This window comes from Dreissena polymorpha, chromosome 11, assembly GCF_020536995.1.
Source record: "Dreissena polymorpha isolate Duluth1 chromosome 11, UMN_Dpol_1.0, whole genome shotgun sequence".
NCBI lineage: Eukaryota > Metazoa > Mollusca > Bivalvia > Myida > Dreissenidae > Dreissena > Dreissena polymorpha.
In genome coordinates, this window is record NC_068365.1 from 80,538,983 (window position 1) to 80,549,641 (window position 10,659).

Below are 10,659 nucleotides of genomic sequence, written 5' to 3' on the forward strand. Positions count from 1 at the left end.
CTGACATATCTGTCCTTGACCGCAGTCTTGTTTTTGAGCCTCGTCGGTCGAGGTTGGGTCTTCACGGCAGGTTTCGGACTTGCAATTCCAGCATCGCAGCCCAAAGATGCCCACTGTGGACATGAAACATGTGAGTGAGCAAGGCTGGACATGAAACATGTGAGTGAGCAAGGCTGGACATGAAACATGTGAGTGAGCAAGGCTGGACATGAAACATGTGAGTGAGCAAGGCTTGAGGACATGAAACATGTGAGTGAGCAAGGCTGGACATGAAACATGTGAGTGAGCAAGGCTGGACATGAAACATGTGAGTGAGCAAGGCTGGACATGAAACATGTGAGTGAGCAAGGCTGGACATGAAACATGTGAGTGAGCAAGCCTGGACATGAAACATGTGAGTGAGCAAGACTGGACATGAAACATGTGAGTGAGCAAGGCTGGACATGAAACATGTAAGTGAGCAAGCCTGGACATGAAACATGTGAGTGAGCAAGGCTGGACATGAAACATGTGAGTGAGCAAGGCTGGACATGAAACATGTGAGTGAGCAAGGCTGACTGGGACAGTCAGAGCAACAGCGAAATTAGGAATTATTCAGTGAATATTTGACACCGGTCGCGCTCTGTCAAAATCGGGCTAAAGCATGTGCGTAAAAGTGTCGTCCCAGATTAGACTATGAAGTCCAAAATTTCCCTCTATAGTGGATTCTTTTCGACGATACTTTTCGCACATGAATTAAGCCCGGTTTTCACGAAAGTGTGGCTAATACTTTTTAAGATATTGGATAAGTTATACCCCTATAAAAACTTACTATATGAGATTTATCACTTTTAAGCCACTGTCAATTTATATAAGTCAGTCCACGGTTAGTTAGGTCGTTGCCTTTGACGAGCTTTCTCATACGACTTGCTCAAATGTTGTGGAAAGTAAATCAACAAAAAAGCAAAATATTAGGTTTTAATATCTTTCTATGGATTAGATACATTTTTGTTTAACATATATCAGGTAATGACCAAATGATATTTCACAGAAGTAATACCTAAATTACGTGAGTAATAACTAAATTACTTGACCTATAAATCCATATGTATTGAAAGAATACGGGAACAGAATAAACCAAAATAACAAAAAATAAATAAAACAAGCGGCACTTACCGTGGAAAAAAACAATCAAGATGAGAACTTGGTATCCATGGATTGGATTGGTCATCGTTGTTATAGTGATCGTCATTTAATGCCTGCAACGAATAAACAGTCATTTTCATTTGGGGCTGATAAATATATCTAAAAATGTAATTTGAGAACAAAAATTCGCTGACGGTATCAACTACATGTATTAACATAGAGAAATTCTACTTGCATCAGCGGGTAAGAAATCTAACAATAGACGAAGACAGAAATAGTCAATAAACACGCTCCGGGAAAACCAGGCTAAATGCATGATCGTTAACTGTTATCCCAGATGAGCCTGTGCACAGGCTAATAACTCACGGCACTTTCCGCCTCAAGAAAGCAACGAAAATTAATGTGCCGCGAATATTGATGATTATACATCATTGTTCTATCTGCCATACATTTAACTTTGTACAAACAATATCCACAAAGTATATTGAACAGAAGAACATAGTTTTAACAAATGAATATTATAGAACGGACAGTGAAACTGTGCCCTTTCTTATCAAAGATCCCCGTTATAGTTTAAGCCTCTCTCTGGGAAACTGGACTTAATGGATGTGCGTTAAGTGTCCAACAAGATTAGTCGTTTTGTTCAGGGAGAGACTCAATTGTATGATGGCTGAACGTAACGTTCAAAACAAGTAAAAAAATCGTTACTGTTCTGTTTAATATAATCTTAAAAGAAGGTCATGTAACTTAAAAAGTTCAAAATAAATGTGAAACTATGTTAAATGATTCAAGTAAATAGTTTAATGAGCTTTCTAGTTTAACGGTTAAAGGCCCAAAGGCATCTTTAAATGTTTCATAGATTGGGGCACATTAGTTTGTACTTTATTCTAAAATCGATGCATATCTCTGCACAATAATGTATGTCCCCTGCGTGTGAATAATAAATTATATACAATAGGTCAGAATCCTTGATAAAAACACTGACATTCTAACATCGTTTTTGGCCTCAGGCGTAGCCCTAAGGCCATAGTAATGATACAAATTTCTGAGAATTGGCTGGCTGCCAAAACCCACGAATGAATGAATTCCCAAAACTCCGATTTACCACTTGGCGGTAATTTATGTGCAATCAAAGAAGTTCTTCGCAGATCTCAATAACCCGTCTTGTAAATACAGAACATCAATATGTAACATGACAGTGTCATAAAACGTGTAAAAAAATATGATTGAAGCAAAATTGCTTTAGCATTCGCTACGACATCCTTTTTATTTTTGTTTGCATATTCATGCGAGAATAAGTTTCTCACTTGACGGTCTAGGCCGAAAAGATATGGAGACAGTAAGAAGTTGTTTTTTTTTATACATTTTTGAAGACATTACATTTGGTATTTATAAACATATTTTAAGATATTGTTATTTTATTTTGCGTTAACGAGACATTCAAGAAAAAAGAAAATGAAAAAACAACAACAAATATTCATGCTCATTCTCGGAAATATACGAAGTTACCGGATATGATATTTCACTGCGCAGATCGAGCGCGCAAATCGAGCGCGAAAAGTTCTACGTGAGACAACGTACACAATCTGTACACCGTTCTTTATCAGGGTAAAGGCCCAGTCTCACTATGATGCCGGCGGAGCCCCTTTGCGTGATCCGGGATCTACCGAGATGAACCGGGACTCTACCGGGATGAACCGGGGCTCCATCGGGGACGACCGCGTTGAGCCGGGGAAACCGGGGCTCCTCCGGGAAAGTATTAAAATGTTTAATACCTCCGTGATGAACGGAAGTCACCGGGAAGGACCGGCAGTGACCGGCGCGGTACCGGGAACAACCGGGACGGCACCGCGAACAACCGGGACGGCACCGTAGCTCCACCGGGGCCCATACAGACCCCGGCAGAGCTACGACAACGCCCCGGTGAATGCCGTTAGAGTCCCGGTATAGCTACAGTATATAAGAAAACAGGAGCTCTGACGGAACGCCACCGGCATTCACCGGGGCTCCGCCGGGGCATTACCGGCGACGACCGGGGTAAAACCGGGGCGTTGCCGTGGCTCTGCCGGGATCTGATGCCGGTATAGACACGGTAAGTGGCGGCAGTGTTACGGTAACCGGGGCTCTGCCGGCTTTAACCGTGGCTCAACCGGGGCACTACTGGCGACAACCCGGGCTATGCCGGGACGCTGCCGGCTTTCACCGGGGCACTACCGGTGACAACCGGGCTCTGCTGGGGCTTCACCGGAATAGCCGTAGCCAGTCCGGGTTGACCGGGACTCTGCCTGGCTGTTGATCGGCTTCAACAGGGGCGGCACCGGGAAATAGTGTGACTGCGTTAACAAATTTCTACGAATCATCCCGGTCCTCGCCGGTCGACCGGCGTTAGCAAACCGGGATGGACCGGGGCTATACCGGCAAAAGTGAGACTTGGGCTTAAGTGGATTTTCTTTTGTATACACATTACAAAGGCCTGATCTGTTAATTATGTAATAGAAAGCTATTTTAGGCTATAGAAGGTGATTTATTTGACGCCAACAATAACAGTTTTTCGCGGCCATGTTGTTGTTGTATATCTTCACCGCCTATGTAGACGAACATCTTCCAGATCTGTAGAGTTGAACAAAAGGTTATCGTTCCCACAACCAGTATCGTGTTGTCCTCCACCGTCTATGTACACTGTAGTATATACACAACTATTGTCTTGTCTTACAGTCTCTGAGCTTCTGCACTCATCCGCTAGTGTCAATCCGTATAAATTCGGACAAAATTAGAAATTCGGACAAAGCATCGTAAATGCATTTTACGTCACACTAAACCTAGCCCCAGGCCTTCAGCGCCTACAGAGCTTTGATTTAAGCTTGTTAACGGAATGAAATAAAGTTTTACAAAAAAAAACTCCTAAAATCAATTTTGGCGTTGATGATTATGAAGAATATGATGATGAAGATGATAGATAGATAGACTTCTATTTTCCTCCATTCATGAAGAGCATAACATATAATATATATTATAAGCAAGTTAGTACAATCGAGTATAAACACATACAAGAGATCAAAAATGAAACAACTCAATACAGCCATTATATTATTTACAAAGATAAGTAACATAACGTAATTATATATAGATGATAAATAGTTGTTATTTCCTAAGGAAAATAATCACATTGACATAATAATAATCACCTTTTTCAGTGTAACTTATTCGCCGAGGATATGTCTTAAAGCGAAAACGAAAATAAAGACATAATAGACATAATAGACAGATATACTTAATATATGTCACAATAAAGTTTTGCCTTCCACGGAAGACTGCTATATAGTGTTAAGATACACTTACATAGATTTGATCGACATGTCAACATCATATGTGAAAAAAAACCTGGCTCAATTATAATGATGATGGTGATGATGCTCATGATGATGATGGCGGTAGTAGTGATGATGGGGATTATGGTGATGATGATGAGGAGGATTTGGATGATGATGATGATGATGATGATAATGATGATGAAGATGAAGAAGAAGAAGAAGAAGAAGAAGAAGAAGAAGAAGAAGAAGAAGATGATGATGATGAAGAAGAAGAAGAAGAAGAAGAAGAAGAAGAAGAAGAAGAAGAAGAAGAAGATGATGATGATGATGATGATGATGATGATGATGATGATGATGATGATGATGATGATGATGATGATGATGATGATGATGATGATGATGATGATGATGATGATGATGATGATGGATTATTATAGTAATATTTTTTAATGTATTTCTTTCTTATATCAGCAAATGCTGAACAAATACATACAAAATGAATTTGACCTCAATATCCGAGGAATTACAACAAATACAATATCTTTCTTGTCTAGCAATATTGTTTCCATTATATCTGCCAGTCTGTATACGTAGGGGGTGAACAGATAATCTTAAACGGCATATATAAATCCTTAAATTTTTCGGAACTAAGTCTAGGTAAATCTCATATTCAAGATTTGACTTAACTGTTCTATAAATATCTAACATTGAACTATCTTCTAGTGTACGGTGCCAATTTTGTTTATATGAATCAATAATTCTTGATTTAAGAATGGGTTTAAAAAATGTAACATCAATATCATGAACGCTGTTAAAAACATAACTGAATCCGTAATCATCCAATAATTTGTTGATGGTATAAATCCAATTTCGGCAGCCTCTGTTATAATCTGAAACTCCAATGTTGTATACAGTTTTGATTATTATTTTATCAGAGGTTGCTATTTTAAACCAATATTGTATAATTCGTATGCATCTATGTATAAAGAGAAGATATCTTCCAAACTCACCATAAACACATGCATTACAGGTGTTAGTTTTAACTCTTAAAAGCCTTTTACAGAACTTCAGATGTATCCTTTCCAATTTCACAAACAAATTAATCACTAAGATCAAAGTGAATCGAGTAAAACATGTTAAGTTATCAGCTTTGAGTAACTATGGTAATATACTCGTTAGCGTCACAAAGCGTTACAAACAATTGAAAGAGAGTTAAAATATAAGTTGTTCTCAACGAGAGGTGTGAAGTTTGGAAAAGGTGTGACATTTATCCTTTTGGATCTTCTTGTATGTAAGTGCGCATGCGTGGAAAAAGTAATATAAACCACGCTTATAACTGTAAATTTAAAAAAACGAAAACCAACTTAGTTTGTTTAATTTTTAAAGTTTTACAGACATAGTTTGAATCATGAAGCTTACATATACTCGAACTTCCGGTAAGACAGGTCAGCGTCGTGAGCGGACAACATTCACACGTGAGCAGCTGGACGCTCTTGAAGCCGTATTTTCGGTAACCCGATACCCGGATGTACAAGTGAGGGTTCGCCTGGCAATCAAACTGGGTCTAAGCGGTGACAACATTCTGATCTGGTTTAAGAATCGTCGCGCAAAGACCAGAAATACGGATAGTAATGACGTCGGTGAAACGTCTCCAAATTTTTTCCCAGCAGACACAAGAACCACGGGTACCGATAAAGGAAGAAATCTAACATCCAATATCCGCCTCGCGAAGAAAAACACTCGTGATGATGATGATGACGACGTCTGCAAAATAATGCCAAAACAACGGAATAAGCGTCTAAGATGCGTGGACGTCGAAGTCAGTGACGGTCTAGCGTGGATGCCGAACCGAACGTCAACGCCAGTTTCTTGCAAGACGGAAGACTGCGATTCAAGCGCCACGTTGAGTTCCAGCGAAACCGATGACGTATCGTTTACGAAACATTACCCAAATGATGCTTACGTAAATGAACAGTCTGTTACGTCATTTGGAAATAATATTATTTATAACAAGTTGCGTTTGATTGGAGACGCTGTTACATTTGAACAATACCAATTGGGACAGAACCTCAAAAGTGAAGCCATGTCGACTATGGCCTATTTTCCAAATAGTGAGTACTTTGCTCAGTATAATCATGCCTGCATTCCGTCGGCTGGAGACTCCTGTTTAATATGTAGAGCCATAGTAGGAATTAACCCGGAAGTGATTGTCCCGACACCGTATACCAAAGAACTGACGTATACTGAACTGTGATACCTATAACCTGCTGTGTCCATATCAGTACAAGTACTGTGATACCTATAACCTGCTGTGTCCATATCATTACAAGTACTGTGATACCTATAACCTGCTGTGTCCATATCATTACAAGTACTGTGATACCTATAACCTGCTGTGTCCATATCATCACAAGTACTGTGATACCTATAACCTGCTGTGTCCATATCATTACAAGATGTTTAGAAAACATTATATAGGCGTCATTAATCACGAGTATCATTTCGGCTATGAAATCAACATTAAGTTACTCAACCGACGCATGCAACTGCAGGCATATCATACGAGTCTTAGTAAAACAGAAATATGCCTGTACATGTTTAAGATCTATATGGATAGATCTATTAATATTAAAGTTCTATTTGTGTATTTTAATTTATTGCTATTTTTTACTCGTTTGTTTTATGTTGTTGGGGCATTTATATATTTTTTGAAGTACATAATTATGCCTTTTTAAAACAATCATATGTATATCCATAACACGTATTATATTCGGAAATAAAGTAATCTCTAGGTTCAATACTTGATAGTTTTCAATACAATTGTGTCACATGAATATTCACAAATTGACAAAATAAATAGGACCACACTGGTTTCTATGACAATACTTAACCGAGTGGACTCATGTCATTTTTATTTGAACTACATGTAAATAAGCAACAAAAAGTTCATATCCACAAGTATTAGGTAATAAACTAAATATTATCATATCACGTATCTGAAAATTGATACACAGTATTGAATAAAATTCAATCATACATAATTATTTAGCAAAATTACCTGATCATCACACTCGGATACAACATTTAGCGGTTAAACTAAATTCTGCAAAATGCACGTTCTCGTGGATTCCGACGTGCCAAAAACAACATGGTGGTGGTTGACTATATAAATGCATGATAACAATCCATATGGCTATGTACAAATAGTCAACGAATTTACGTAACTGAAAAGGTCTTTTTATCTGGAAAAAACACGAATTTTCATGCCAACGAATATTAATGATTTTACATTAATTTGTGTAATGACTAAAGTTTAAATTCAAAACAAGAAATAATTACTGATGAATATAATCTTAAAATAAAGAACATAGAAAATTACCTAGGCCTTGAACACACACACAATTTTCAAATGTGTTGGTTCTCATTAACTAAATTTATTATAATTTTGAAATGTATATGACATTAGTTGGTAGATACCGTTTAATCATCAATTTTCGACGGATATTAATTTTCTTTGATTTTGACAGATCCACGTATTTAAAGGGGCCTTTTCACAGATTTTGGCATTTTTTAACTTATTCATTAAATGCTTTATATTGATAAATGTAAACATTGGATCGTAAAAGCTCTAGTAAAAAATCAAGAATAAAATTTTAAAAAGGAAAAGAACATTGCCCCGAGCAGGTTTCGAACCAGTGACCCCTGGAGTCCTGCCAGAGTCCTGAAGTAAAAACGCTTTAGCCTACTGAGCCATTCCGCCGAGTACACATACTTAACGTATTTTATACCCTATATAAGCAATCTTCGTAGTTTCACAAAATTTAACGACAAAAACAGAACTCTCCAAATTATTCAATCGTTTCGCGTTGCAACGCTTTATAATTTTTAGGTTTTATAATCGTCAAAAGATGCATATAATGGCTATATTAGAACATGGTAAATGTTCAGTATTACTGTTTCCTCACAAATATCATAACTAAAACGAAAATTTGCGAATCTGAAACAACTTTTTTCAATTTTGTCAATTTACCAAAGCGTGAAAAGATCCCTTTAACACAAGCACATCCGAAATTTTCCAAATCAGAAACAAACACATGAACGTGTCCACATACTTTTTTTAAACCAAGAATTAAGAATTTGTATGCTAAAGAATATAATGCTTTTACAGTATTTAATTGGATTGGTCATACATAATTCTCATTCTAATAGGCTTTAATGACACTTCTGGTATACCACACCTGATGTACAATGAATGTGCTGCGAATGTCGTTACATTTAATTTATATTCTTTCTACCCCTGTTGTGTACTCGTCTTTTGTTCGCGTTGCTAGGAAACGTTCTTATTGTGGTTTGAAACAATACATGGATTTAAATCGTTATAGTATTAAATAATTTACAAATCGTTTAGTGCGGACAAAATAATATTTCTTAACGTTGTGGCACGTTATGGTTATTATTTTGGTAACTAACCCCCCCCCCCTTCCCCCGTCTGAATTTAACATGGGATATGTATAAATATAATACACATTATGTGAGAATTTAGCATATAATCTTGTGGAAAGGTCATATATTATTAGAAAACAGTTAGATGCCCCTCTCAGTAATACATAAGTATAAAAACAGTTTACTTAGATAGCCATCAAATGATGACGTTTACCGATGCCAAATATACAGTAAATTGGTGTATGATAAATTACAAAATAAAGGAATATTACAAAAATGACATGAATCATATTTGAATCAAGGAAACAAACTAATGGAATTGTAACAAGCAGGACACCCCCGGCTTAAGCCTTTGGCTTATTTTGCGAATGGCAGAGTAAGTCCTGAAACAATTAGTAATTTATGAAGCTTAATACCTGTTGCATGTATATATGCGCCTCACTTTGGGAAAATGTGGCTTAATGCCTATGCGACACAGAATAGCATGTGCAGTACACGCAGGCTAATCAGGAACGCCGCTTTCAACCTAGACTGAATTTTCGCTTAGAAAGGTCTTCCTTTAAACTCTAAATACCATAAACGCGGTAAATGTCGTCCCTGATTGGCCTGTGCGGACTGCAGAGTCTAATCTTGGACAACACATTTCAAAATGCAATAAGGTTCGTTTTCCCAGAGCGAGGCTACGATATACGTAGTTACTTGCAATATTATATTCATTCACATATTAATATACGTAATAACGAAAACAACTTACTCGCACACATTGTCATAAGCTGTGTAATATCCTTTTTTGTTTACCGTTTTGTCTTGCTAACGCAAGTTATGATTATGCAGCCCGAGGTATAGCCTCTTCAACTGGGTCTGATATTTATAACCAATAAATGTAACCATCCATTAACGCCTTATAATGCTCTGTGATGGAACAATTGTATCTATATTGTATCACTCAACTTACCCATTTGAGAATTGCGTTCGATTTCCTTTTGCAACAGAGTCAACATTGAAACTTAAACATAAATTGACTTCAAGATGCCACAGAGTTTTTCTACACCAAATTCCTTAAAATACATTCAGTCTCCCACAGGCATTCCAGTAAATACCTGTCTGTGTTGAGTTTATAACGTGAACCTGTACAATGAGCTTACGTGTGGATAACGCTCTCTCGGCTGGTTAAGCACAAGTCATTAGGGGATGATATGTTGCAGCCTGCTTATCTCGCTGGATATCGTCAGCAACACGGTTCTTTCAATACGAATATTTACTGTAATTGCAGCATACACTCTAATATAAAAGTGTAAACGTGCGTTTTGAAAAAAATAAGTTGAATAATAATGTAGAGTTACCAAAAAGTTATTTAGTGAAACTATTCGGTTGGATTACCCCCATATAAGCAACAATTTTTGTCTGTGTCAAATGGCATAAACTTCGCTATAAAGCGTGTAACTAATTAAATTTCATAAAGAAATTCATTTAAGCAAACAGCGCAGACCCAGATGAGACGCCGCATTATGCGGCGTCTCATCTGGGTCTACGCTGTTTGCAATGTCCTTTTTTCAGGACGCTAGGCAAAAATGGGTATTGTTTGCTGAGTTAGAACAGCGATATGTAAAGCCTCGTTCTTCGACAACTGGGCTTAACGCATATGCGTAGATTCTCATCCAAGATTAGCCTGTGTGGATTTCGAATGCTTCTCTGGGACGACACTTTATGCTTCTCTGGGACGACACTTTACGCACATTCATTGAGCCCATTTTTGTTCCAGAACGAGACTTAATTAACC

The 10,659-nt window shown here is 37.6% G+C and overlaps 1 long non-coding RNA gene across 1 annotated transcript; it reads right to left on the minus strand.

The window, feature by feature from the left end:
• LOC127851321 (uncharacterized) lies at positions 1 to 10,006 on the minus strand. Its single transcript, XR_008035729.1, has 3 exons — positions 9,835 to 10,006; positions 1,156 to 1,238; positions 1 to 113 (listed from the first exon to the last, which is right to left on the minus strand). It is a non-coding gene; the product is annotated as an uncharacterized LOC127851321 (long non-coding RNA).
• Between the last annotated feature and the right edge of the window lie 653 nt (positions 10,007 to 10,659).